Source organism: Pelophylax lessonae (genome assembly GCF_965119305.1).
Source record: "Pelophylax lessonae genome assembly, chromosome: 4".
NCBI lineage: Eukaryota > Metazoa > Chordata > Amphibia > Anura > Ranidae > Pelophylax > Pelophylax lessonae.
Genome location: NC_138771.1, coordinates 299,480,454 through 299,493,841, shown reverse-complemented (window position 1 = coordinate 299,493,841; position 13,388 = coordinate 299,480,454). Strand labels below are relative to the sequence as shown.

Below are 13,388 nucleotides of genomic sequence, written 5' to 3'. Positions count from 1 at the left end.
TCCACTGACACCAAGATGGTATTAAATCCTTTGGAAGGAGGCAATTCTACGATGAAGTCCAATGACAAAACCTCCCATGGAGTTTGGGGTATTGGTAGACTGCATAGTAGACCGGATGGTCACGTAGTGTCAATTTTGGACCTGGCACAGACATTGCATGAAGAGACGAATTTTTGTATAGATGTTTTCATGTCAGGCCACCAGAATTGCCGAGAAATCAAATTGAAAGTCTTTGTCATACCCATATGTCCTGCCATAGGCACATCATGCGATAATTCCAAGATCTTGGTGCGTAGGGTAGGTGGTATGTAAAGTTTGTCGTTGTAGTAGAGGAAGCCTTCTGCATCGGTATTTAGTTGTGGTGGGGGTGAATCCAACCTTATACCATGCAGAACCTCTTCCTTCAAGGAACGGACAACTCCAATAATGCGTTTGTGAGGTATTATAGGAACGGAAGGAATTTCAAAGTAGTTTTCTTCAGTTAGTCGTGATAGTGCATCCGCCTTTTTGTTCTTATCTGCAGGTGTGTAGGTCACTAGGAAGTTAAACCTTAGAAAGAATAGTGACCATCGTACCTGTCGATGCGAGAGAGTTTTGCTAGTCTGAAGATATTGGAGGTTTTTATGGTCCGTGTATATAATTATTGGTAATTGGGTGCCTTCGAGTAAATGTCGCCAATTCTCCAGAGCCAATTTTATAGCAAGCAGTTCCTTTTCACCCACGGGGTAATTTATCTCGGGACTGCTCAGGGATTTAGAAAAAAAGGCGACTGGATGAAGTGGTGAAGTGGGGGTAGGTCGTTGGGAGAGTATTGCTCCTACTGCCAGGTTTGACGCATCTACCTCCAGAATGTATTGGAGGGATGGGTCTGGATGGCGTAATATGGGAGCGGAAGTAAACCTTGTCTTTAACAAGTGGAAAGCCTTATTTGCTTCTTCTGACCATTTAAATGGTATTTTTATGCTAGTGAGCTGTGTGAGGGGTCTCACAATAGCAGAAAAGTTTTTTATGAACTTCCTGTAGAAATTTGAAAATCCCAGGAATCGCTGTAGCGCCTTGCGTGTAGTTGGTGTAGGCCAATCCTGAATGCAGGATATTTTACTCATGTCCATCTCGATTCCTGTTTTGGATATGATGTAGCCTAGAAAGAGTACCTCATCTTTATGGAACAAGCATTTCTTCAGCTTCACATAAAGATTATGTGCAAGCAATCTCGATAATACAAGTCTTACATGTCTTATGTGTTCAGATAGGGTCCGTGAATATATAAGTATATCGTCCAGATATACCACAACACAGACATCTAGTAAGTCTTTAAAAATATCGTTTATAAATCGTTGGAAAACTGCAGGGGCATTGCATAGGCCGAATGGCATCACAAGTTATTCGAACAATCCGTATCTAGTTCTGAATGCAGTCTTCCATTCGTGTCCATCACGGATTCGAATGAGATTGTATGCTCCTTTCAGGTCTAATTTTGAAAAATAGGTAGCTCCATGCACCTGCTCAATGAGCTCAGGGATAAGCGGTAGAGGGTAGCGATCTTTTATTGTGATAGCATTCAATTTCCTGTAGTCGATGATAGGTCTGAGACTTGAATCTTTATTGCGAACAAAAAAGAGTCCTGCTGCTGTTGAAGAAGTGGAAGGTCTAATAAAACCTTTTTCCAAGTTCTCATCCAAATAGGTTTTGAGATGGGCAAGTTCATCCTGTGAAAGAGGATAAACATGACCGAACGGCAATTTGCTATTTGGGAGTAGATCAATGCTACAATCATAGTCTCGATGAGGAGGTAATGTTTGAGCATTTTTTTCAAGAAAAACCTCAGAAAGATCCTGATAACATAGTGGTGCAATCTCATCTGTCACCACAGACAGAATTTTCCCGGAAAACGGGAGGTTACACGTTTCCTCGCAATAACAAGAAGGGAAGGTCAATGACCGTTTCTTCCAATCTATGGTTGGTTGGTGTGTGTGTAACCAGGGAAGTCCCAACACAATGGGAAAGTGGGGTGAAGGTATTAAATCGAAAGTAGAAGTCTCCCTATGAGACTCGTTAATAGTGACTAGAAGTGCTTGTGTCTGATCGGTGATCGGACCAGAGGATAACGGAACACCGGTAATAAGACTTACTGAGACAGGTTTGAGTTTAGAAATAATAGGAATTTTATTTAAAGCAGCAAAGCATATATCCATATAATTTCCACAAGATCCTGTGTCAATCATGGCCTTAGTAGTAATCCTGTTCTGGTCCCACTGTAATGTCAAAAAAACAGAAATGTAGGGGTTAGTGAATGAAGTTGTCAATCCTCCTAGAGAGACATGTGAACACTCACCCTTCTTTTTGTTGACTAGGGGACAGACGTTTATCTTATGATCCGGGGATGCACAGTACAAGCAGAGATTTTCATTTCGTCTTTTGGCTTTTTCCATAGTTGATAGCGGTGGGCGTATGGTTCCTACCTCCGTTCCTGGCCGTCCAGGAACGGCCAGACTCCGAGAGGAAACGGATAATGGCATTCCCATCTTTTCAGCCTTTCTTTCTCGTAGTCTTCTATCTATGGTAATACTGAGTTGTATTAATGCATCCAGGGTTTTTGGCAGATCCGCTCGGGCGAGCTCGTCCTTAACGGCTTCTGATAGGCCAAGCCTAAATTGGGTTTTCAGAGATGCAGCATTCCATTCTGAATCAAGGGTCCATCTCTTGAACTCTGCGCCAAAGTCTTCTACAGGCCTCCTTCCTTGTTTCAAGGATCTTAACTGAAGATCAGCAGTACTCTGCCTATTGGGGTCATCATATAGGCTAGTGAGCTCTGCCAGGAACAAGGCATAGGAGTTGAGAAGCTGGTCGTTTTTCTCAAAAAGAGAATCTGCCCAGGCTCGAGGATCGCTTGATGGGTAAGAAATAATAGATATAATAGTACAAACCTTAATGTGATCAGTAAGGTAGGTACGAGGTTTTAGCAAAAAAAGTAACTCACATGCGTTTTTAAATTCGCGAAATATTTTGCGATCGCCTGTAAATACCAAAGGGGGATTTATCTTGGGTTCAGGGGACTGAGCAGAGGTAAGTTGTGTCAGTCTAATTACCTGCTGCGACAGAGCCTGATTGTCTTCTTTTAATTCAGCAAGTGCGTGTATTAACGCAGATACTTGCTGTTTTAATTGTGTCACCTGAGTGGTTATTTCTGCTGAATCCATTTTTAGGTTCGTTCAATCTGTAACGCTCCTGCGTTTCTTATATGGTGTGGATTTTCAGCTGCAGAAATAGTTCCACGTCAGTAGTCATGTAAGAGATATGCTGAGATACCATTCCCAACCTCAATGACTCATCATGTGTGGAAGGTCTTATTTCAGCCAGTAAATACACACAATTAGCAAACTGGTTCCTAGAGTGACTTTATATATGTGGTAACACAATGATGAAGGTTGAGGGATAGGTTGAGTGGAGGTGGTAGGTGATAGACACTTGAAGGTGAGACAGTAGCAGATGGATGCAGGAAGGTTTAGCAATGTTGTATGATAGCAGATGACAGAATAGCAGGTGGACATACAAAAGAGATCAACCCAGTGCAGAAAAGTAGCAGTAGTCTCAAGAGCTAGCAATCTAGTTTATGCAGATGTGATAAACAGTCTTTACTATGCAGAGCTAGATAGTGTAAGCTTAGTATAAGTTTATAGAGAATTCCCCTGCGGGGTACTTAGCACTATTAGCGATACAGCCGAAGGGTGGTTCAGGAGAGGCGGATGATCCAGTAGCGGGATACAGGGATCAGCGCAGCGAGGTTCCGTCAGCGAAGTAAGCTTGCAAGCATGGAAGCTTCAAGCAAGGTTAGCATCCAGGTAAGGGTGTTTGAACGAACACATGTGAGTGAGAACCGGCGCTTTAAATAGCCATCTAGTCCGGCGCTGGGTGATGACAGCTCCAGTCTTAAAGGTGTATGCGCACCTTTTCAAAAGTAAATGGTGGGGCGCATACACTTGTGAAAAGTGTAATTTAGGGTACCAAAGGTACCGGAACATTACAGTCATCCTCCAACTATTCCTGGCACCCTTTCACAGGGAGCCCCCAAAGCCTACACACTCCTGGATGAGTGTGTAGTGACTGCTTACATAGGAACCAAGCCTTAGGGTTTATAAGCCTAATGACTAGCTGGAATGGCCCATTCAGCAAAAATTCTGGATGACATCTCCGTCCCGCTGATTCTGCTAGATAGAGTGACAAATATGTCCTAAAACTCTGAGCAAAACAGTAGCTTGACAGCATGCTCGAAAAATCTCGATAACCATGGCATGAAACCAGTTATTCTAGGTGGTCCTGCATATGTGAGGAACAAATTCTTTGTTCTCATAGAATGTCGAAGCCACCTCAGATTGCCACCCAGTATGGATATAAATACTACCCATACTGGGCAGAAAGCCACAAGGATCCCTCTCGGCACAAGGCCCAGATCCCGGAAAATCTCCTGAGGAAAAGAACCCATAGAAAGGCTGCCTCCATGACAGACTTTACTCAGAACTGAATTGTAAGAGATTTCATCTGGAGCAGCAAGCTGTCAAGGGGCCTTAAGAGTCTTGATACCGGCTAAGCTTCCTGCTGAGAATGTAGACCTAGAGAGATTGACATCATGGCTCAATCCTTACTCCAACTGGACTAGATAGAATCCCATCAGGAGCTGTAAGTCACCAACGGATCCTAAAGCTGTGATCTTGGCAAACTTCCTGGCTGAAGAGATAAACCTTAGAGTGTATGCCTTCATAGCTCAGTCTTTACCCAGGCAGAACTGCAAAAAGATCTCATCTGGAGCCGGCAAAGAAGTCCTGAGCAAGAAGTAAACCCTGCCTAGAGAGACTTGGTTCTCCTTCGAGTCTCAGGTGCAACCCCCCATCAAAGTATTGGATGAGTAAGGGATAGTCTACCCAGGAGACATTGGATATGACAGGGACTGCAGAGATCTACCCTCTAAGAGAGCTTTAGGATCAGCTGAAGTCCAGAATGTACCTGACTACAGGACTGAAGCAAAGAAAACAAAGCAGTCCAAACTGAACAAGCTCTATTCAAATCCCTTTCTAGGGTTTATAGATATTAGCTTAGAGAAAAAGCAAAGTCTGATTAGTCTCTTCCTGCAAAGATGCGAAAGTGGAAGAGAAGAACAAAGGTGGAATATTGCTCTTTCCACAGAAGATTACATCAGAGAAAGGACTTCATTCTGATACCCCAGTATCAAAGGCAGGAACCATAGCCTATACAAAAGAAGGAAATAGTGTTCCGTGATGGGCTTAATTGGGGTTAAGAGCTCTGAGGAAACCAACGTCGTTGGTGAAACGCGTCAACGTCCAGCACTGTGCCTCTATGCACTAGCGGCAATTGAATTCCCTGCAGGGGATCCCTGTCCACAGTCCCCCCGGCTTTTCCCCAACAAGGCACCCGGCTGATCAGCTAAACCGGAAGTGACGATCGGGAGGACACCTCCGACCCGGAAGTCAAGCTCCACAGCCGCCGGTCTAGCCGCATGGAAGGGTAGAACGCCGGGGAGAGAGTGAGGTGGACACTGACCAACCGGTCAACGGGGAACTACTGCCGCCACGCACCGCTATCAAACCTCCCCCTCCCGCATGACCTGCACACCGATACCGACACAAGGCACACGACAAGGTAATTGAATGACCTGCTACAAACTCGGTTTTTATCTCTCTAACGGTGTGCTCTACACAGCCCTACCAGTTTGGCTGTAATCATTGCTTGACTTTGCAAGTGGTATGTGTGCTCTCCCTATTTCAACAGTTTGGCCTCCAATTATTGGACCGACATCGGAACTCTTACAGTAAATTCAGCTTCCACATATTGGTCCATGTATGGTCCCTGGACTGCCTACCATTGACATATCCACACACCAGCTAAAAGGCTCTTTCACAGGTATCTTCGGGCAGGCAAACTTGGATTCCTGCTTGTCATTATATTCATGCTGTAATTGATCAACTTCCACCAGGATCCAATTCAACTTGAGTCCCATTCAGGCTCACTCATCTAATCATCCAGGAGGGGTGTACATACTTTCAAGAGGTCCTCGCACTGTACCTCACAGAGTACCCAGCCTACTCAGTATGCTGGTATCTGTCGGGTCCACTGCATATCAATAGATGGTCTATTGTATTCAAATGTGCATGGATGTATACATTTTTATTGTTTTTAATGTTTATGTTGTCATGTAACTATAGGGTCCACCACCCTGATGTTCTTGTTCACACCTCCTTCGTTCATGGCATACGTGCCTAATAAATTTTGTATTATTTTCATAACCTGTCTGGAGTGCTCTTAGTTGGTGTTTTGGGGTAGTGAGTGACAGACGTGGGTCTGTATCCCCATACCTCCCCAATTCTCTTTTTTCCCTTTTTTGTTTTAGGAACCATAGCTTGTTTGGCCAATAGGGAATTACTGCAAACATTGCCACGGTCTTAGCAACAGACCCCCCAAAAAAACTATATATGGATCAAACTGGAAAGCATAAGACTTGTGAGACCATTCCTGATCTGAAACAGCATCAGCACCCAGAGCTTGGCCCAGGCCCCTAGGGAAAAGCTTTTCAGCTTGTAACAGTAAGGAGATGGTACCAGATCTAACTCTAAATTCTTGTCCAGGGATAAAATCCACTGGGAGGGACCTGTATTTAGGAACCACTTATTGCCCAACTGGGCCACAGAATATGGATTCTTCCCAGAAATTCTATGTAGATTTAAAAGAGATCAGGAAGATTCTACTCCACCCAGATCACAGCCCTCTCTACCTCTTCTCAGTGGACTGACCCTGCAGGTTCTGATTTAATCAGTAGATTTAATACAGTGCCAGCACCCACAGCTTCATCTACCTGTTTGCAAGACATGACTCGCTGGGTGCATGATCAATATTGGAACAAAAAAAAAAAACCTTCCTGGACAGGAGGCATTTTCCATTGAGCATACCTCATTATAGGGATGAAAGAGACCATGGTCCTGATCATCAGGTATTGAGACACTGATGTGTGAAGAGAGGAAAGTCAGGAATACCCATAATCTTACTACCAGTATGCTCTAGTGGCAAAAACTATGTATCCTGAACCATGGTGGATTAAGTTCTCAGATACACAAGTATTTCCGTAGGAGTCACAAGAACCTTTTTGAAAGACTAGCCAGCCAATCCCTTGTAGGGTTCTAAGAACTCCCCCTGTATACTTGACAGGAATTCCTGTCAAGAGGTGGAGTGGATCGAGAACACAACCAGCAGACATATAGGCTGCATGACATCTTAACCACTTTACCGCTGAGTACCGTAGTACTACTGCGGCAAAGTGGCTCTTGTAGGTCTGACGACGTAGACCTACGTCGCCAGACTCCTCCCCCTGTAGGCGGCGCGCTCCCGCTGTTTTCATTCACAGCGGGAGTCGGGCCAGGGGAGGAGCGGCGGCGATTGCCGCTGCTCTGCCCCGATCGTCGGGGAATCCAGTTTGGAGATCCGCCCGCCTGTGTAAACAGAGCAGGCGGATCTCCTAAGTGACAGGGAGTGACAGATCGGAGTGTTCAGCATAGCTGAACATCCGATCTGTCCCTGGCTCACTCAGTCACCTCCCCCCCCACACGTTAGTAAGCACCAGGCATACATTAACCCCTCCCTCTCCAAAAAAATTAACCCCTTCCCTGCCAGTGTCATTTTTACAGTAACAGTGCATATTTATAGCACTGATTACTGCAGTAATGTCACTGGTACCCCCAAAAGTGTCAAAAATGTCAGTCAAGGGTCCGATCTGTCCGCCGCAATGTCGCAGTCCCGCAAAAAAAAAAAAAAAAAAAATCGCAGATCGCCGGCATTACTCGTTAAAAAAAAAAACCACCAAAAATGACATAAATCTTTCCCTTAGTTAGTAACTAAGTAAGTAAATAACTTTTGCGCAAACCAATCAAAATACGCTTATTGCGATTTTTTTTTTTTACCAAACATGGGTAGCAGAAAACAAATTGGCCAAAAATTTAAAAAAAAATTGGTTTTTACATCTTTTTTGGGGGGAATTTCATATAAAAAAAATGTTAAAAATATTGTTATTTTTTAAAAAAAAAAGCTCTTTTTTTGTTTATAGCGCAAAAAGTAAAAATCGCACAGGTATTCAAACACCACCAAAAGAAAGCTCTGTTTGTGGCAAAGAATGCATTAAGATAAAAAACCTTCTGCCTTTACAACTCCTTTAATTCATGTAGTAACAAAGGTATGTCAGAAGACAGCTCTGGGAACTGAAAATAGGCATCCCTTAAAGCAACAATAGTACTCCTCTTAAAATCACATCTGCTGGAATTGGAATTGCTGTCCCTAGAGACATTAAGAGCCACGTTGGCTAGCAGAACTTGCTTATTGTTGCTGGAGCAAAGGAGTCCTTCCTGGAATAGTCAGAGGTTAAAGGTGGCTGATTGACCAACATGGCCTGAAGTGCTTGATCTGAAGGTCCAACCATCCTAGACTAAAGCTGTATCTTCCTAGCAGAAGAGGAGCAACCACGTACCCATAAAATACGTATGGGTGGCACAAATATGAAAAAAGGCCAGTAAGCAACCTCTCCCCCAGAAGTGGAGCTCTTTACTGACTACTTGGTTGAGGACTCTCTTTCTTCAATTCTTTCTGGACTCCAGGCCGGAACTGCAGGAGCAAACCTTTTTGGAGTTAAACATTGACTCTTGAGGTCTGTGCTAGTAAGCATTGATTACCTCAGAGCATTGATTACCAGTACAGACCCTTGGGGGGAGCCACTAGAGCCACCAGAGATTGCCCACCCATGGCCACCAGGGATGGCATCAGGGCTCAGGCACCCTTTCAGTGCCCTCCCCATCAGAGCTGCCCTTGATTGCCATCTATCAGTGCCTCCCACCAGTGCCCATCATTGCATTCTATCAGTGCAGCCCACCAGTGTCCACTATTGCCCACCAGTGCCGCCCATCAGTGCCACCTATCTGTGCCCATCAGTGCTGCCTATCAGTGCCCACCAATGCTGCATGTAACGACACCCCAAGTATGAAAGGGGTTACAGTCGTTTGGATAATCCGCTCCCGAACACCAGGACAGCTATCGACCACTCCAATCCGCCATACATGAAGCCCATCAATATTTGAATTACCCAAACATAGTAGGACCTGTTCTGACCCTGGTTCCCTGCGATCTACTGGTATCTCTCGCAACCTCCTTTCGAATTCCGCTTCCATGGCTTGTGTCCTCTTGTAGCTGTCCTTTTGGGCTGTGGAATTCATCCTGCCGCTTGCCACCAATTGTAACGACACCCCAAGTATGAAAGGGGTTACAGTCATTTGGATAATACGCTCCCGAACACCAGGACAGCTATCGACCACTCCAATCCGCCATACATGAAGCCCATCAATAATTCCCCCCCAAGTACGAGACAAGGCTCTGTAGTGAGGTTCGATCAAGAGTAACTCTCTTCTCTTTTATTGAAAGAAACACAGCATTTATATATACTTTGAGAACACCACATGAACAATGACTGTGTAATTACCTCCCTTAGTAGACAGCCAGGTGAGCTCATTAACATACTTATCAATAGTCTCAGACCCAATTAACATACTGTCCTATTTTAGACAAAAGCACTTAGTTAATCAGTAGGCATTCTTTAGGAGGGGCTGCTGGAAACAATCCCCCCCCCTCTCTCTGCAGCTAATACACATGGATTAGCAGACACGGTGTCTCTCCTATTTCCTGGACGCCCAAATTAGGAGTTGCACTTCCTGTGCCTTACAGTTTACAGGAATAAGGAAGATCTCCATATTTCCTGAGAAATATGGGTAATGCATATACTGTCCCATTTGAAATAGTCCAAACCATATTCTCAGTGTACACCACCCTCCCGGTCACCCTGCATCCATAAAAGATGCAGGGTGACTTAAACATAAGAAAGCCACACAAGGCTGGACATGGTGCCTCCCAACCTCTTTAAAGGAATCTGGGGTCCACAACCCCCATGCCCAAAGTGACTCCTGTCACATTTCTCCCCTTTCGGCAGGAGACTAACACAGAAGGAGACCCCAAACGGGTTTACTTCGAAGTTAGTCCGTAGTTCCAGTCCTCCAATGTCTGCACCCACAAAGTACCCCAAACAAATTTTTCGGGACAGAACGTCACTCACCCAGCCAACCTCTGCCTCTCTTGTAGAACATCTCCTCTGTGGGGAAGAAGCATGAACTGGCCCTTCTCCCAGGATTCCTCTCAGCTGCTGGAGAGAGGACAGGGTGGCTGGGCTCACTTCCTCATGCTGTTGGGGATCTGGGCCGACTGCCCAGCATCCCTGGGGTATACAGGTGGAGATTGTAGTCTCATCCACCTTCTCAGGAAATCCGTCCTTAGTAAGTTGAGGGCAGAGGCCAGCAGCACTCTGCTCTGTTGCCAGCCCTTCTGCTGGGTTGGTGTCATCATTCTGGGACACACTCTGCTGCTGGGAAGGGACCACCATCTTTTCACCCTGGGCCTCCAGAACTACCCCAGGTGTAGGGCAGAGGTCTTGGACCCTCTGTCCAGTTGTCAGCGCTTCTGCTGTAGAAGTTTCTTGTAACTCCACAGATGCTGCTCTTGGTGTTGGACAGAGCTCAGCAACATAAGGCCCTGATGTCAGTGGTTCTGCTGGCAAGTAAACTGCAATGCCAGTGGCCTGGCACACACCTTCCTGGGTCACCAATTGTTGCCTCCAGAGGTCAGCAGCGCTATGCCTGGATGGCTGCTCATCTGCTGTGGGCTCACAGGGAGGTTCCTCCTCAGAAGAAAATTCTAATAAATCTCCAGTCTCTGGAATTGGTGAAAGTCCAGGACACAGACTGGTGGCCCAGTGCCAACACTTTTGCAGGTGATTCATAATCCAAATCATCCTCCGATAGAAAGTCCATTAAATTTGTAATCTGTGGTTGGGGAATGAAGATGGCTTCCTCTTCTCCCATACCTTTATCCTGCTGCTGGATAGATGCATTCCTCCATCCAATCTCATCCTGTGCAGAAGCAGGTTCATCCAGGTGAGTCAACACTTGCTGCATCTGCCATAAAACCTTCGTATTTAAAGTTGGGGTTGCAGGTGAGCAAAGCACACTCTTACTATGCCACATTGCCGAATCTTCAGCCAGGATTTCCAGACTGTCAGCTGGTACTTCTGGATTTTCCCAGGCAAGGGGAGCCCAGCCCTGGTGCTGAACGGAGTCAAGCAGCCCAATGTAGGCTATCTCCAGCTCCCATTCCTGATTGGCTAGAAACTCCAAACCTTCCAGTGCCCAGTCTATATCCAAGACATCCATCATCTCTTCTCTATAATCTGCAATTTCCTCAAAGCGCCACTCCGAATCGCTCCCAAAGTCAGGGTCCTTGGACAGCCTCTCTAATAACAGCCCCAGGCTGCCGTAGCCAAAGCCTTCCGTTGGGCTGTCGTCTGCTTTCCATGGGCACACTTGGGTCACATACCAATGGAGTGCTCTGTAGTCCTCATCCAACCGTATCTCCGTCTGGACCAGCCTGCTTAACTCGGCTTTCCATTCGGTTGTCTCCCCAAATACGCCATTCGCACTTCATACTGTGACCAGTACCTTTCCTGGTAGGAGGGGAGTATTTTTCCCTGGCGTCGCTGCTCACGGGCAAGCGCTTCTTTCCAGAGTTCCCAGCGAATTGAATTACCCAAACATAGTAGGACCTGTTCTGACCCTGGTTCCCTGCGATCTACTGGTATCTCTCGCAACCTCCTTTCGAATTCCGCTTCCATGGCTTGTGTCCTCTTGTAGCTGTCCTTCTGGGCTGTGGAATTCATCCCGCCGCTTGCCACCAATTGTAACGACACCCCAAGTATGAAAGGGGTTACAGTCATTTGGATAATCCGCTCCCGAACACCAGGACAGCTATCGACCACTCCAATCCGCCATACATGAAGCCCATCAATAATTCCCCCCAAGTACGAGACAAGGCTCTGTAGTGAGGTTCGATCAAGAGTAACTCTCTTCTCTTTTATTGAAAGAAACACAGCATTTATATATACTTTGAGAACACCACATGAACAATGACTGTGTAATTACCTCCCTTAGTAGACAGCCAGGTGAGCTCATTAACATACTTATCAATAGTCTCAGACCCAATTAACATACTGTCCTATTTTAGACAAAAGCACTTAGTTAATCAGTAGGCATTCTTTAGGAGGGGCTGCTGGAAACAATCCCCCCTCTCTCTGCAGCTAATACACATGGATTAGCAGACACGGTGTCTCTCCTATTTCCTGGACGCCCAAATTAGGAGTTGCACTTCCTGTGCCTTACAGTTTACAGGAATAATGAAGATCTCCATATTTCCTGAGAGATATGGGTAATGCATATACTGTCCCATTTGAAATAGTCCAAACCATATTCTCAGTGTACACCACCCTCCCGGTCACCCTGCATCCATAAAAGATGCAGGGTGACTTAAACATAAGAAAGCCACACAAGGCTGGACATGGTGCCTCCCAACCTCTTTAAAGGAATCTGGGGTCCACAACCCCCATGCCCAAAGTGACTCCTGTCACACTGCATATCAGTGCCACCTATCAGTGCCCATCAGTGCCGCATATTAGTGCCACCCCATCAGTGTGGCCTCATCAGTGCAGAAAAAAACATATCTATTTACAACATTTTATAACATAAACAAAAAAACTTTTTCACTTCACTGTGCTTTAGAAGGTCACAGGCCAATGTTTCAAGGCCAAGGCTTATGAGGTTTATCATACTCAAATACTATTACTTTGGAAACCTCATGATTGTCAGTTTGTGATGGCTTTAAAAAAAACACCCTTATTTTATGGGCGGTATATATGTTGCCCTAAATTGGACTAACCCCTGAAAAATGATTAATTATTACTGCAATACAAGAAAGTAACTTAAGAGAATGGGGTTTACCGAAATACATTTCATTAAATTTGGAACTGTCTTTTGAACACTGACCACGTTTCCCTCTGCTATAAAGCAATGCGAGATAGAAATGGAAGGTAAGCTTTTATTTCAAGTACTTGGTTTGTAGCATTCCACACAAGACACTAAAATGTTATAAATAGTTTTATTTAAAAAAATAATAATTCTGGACCTACAGAAGGTTAAGATAATGCAGTCTCTGACACCAATTGATAATTACATGTAAAGTTATGTGAAATGCAAGCAATGAACACACTTGAACAATGCATTGTCCATTAAAGATATTTATAATATCGTTCTTTTAACTATCACTATTTGAGCACTGGTCTGTTTTGTGCTCTTTAACTGACCAACTTTATCACCTTGTGATAATTATTGTTATTGTACCTAAATATATTGTGTACTGGATAAGTAAAAAAAAATACAACACAGCCCACAAATGTGTTTCTAACACAA

The 13,388-nt window shown here is 44.9% G+C and overlaps 1 protein-coding gene across 1 annotated transcript in view; it reads right to left on the bottom strand.

The window, feature by feature from the left end:
• ALDH1L2 (aldehyde dehydrogenase 1 family member L2) overlaps window positions 1-13,388 on the bottom strand; it is a 120,335-nt gene that overhangs the window by 64,642 nt on the left and 42,305 nt on the right. The window lies entirely within an intron of this gene.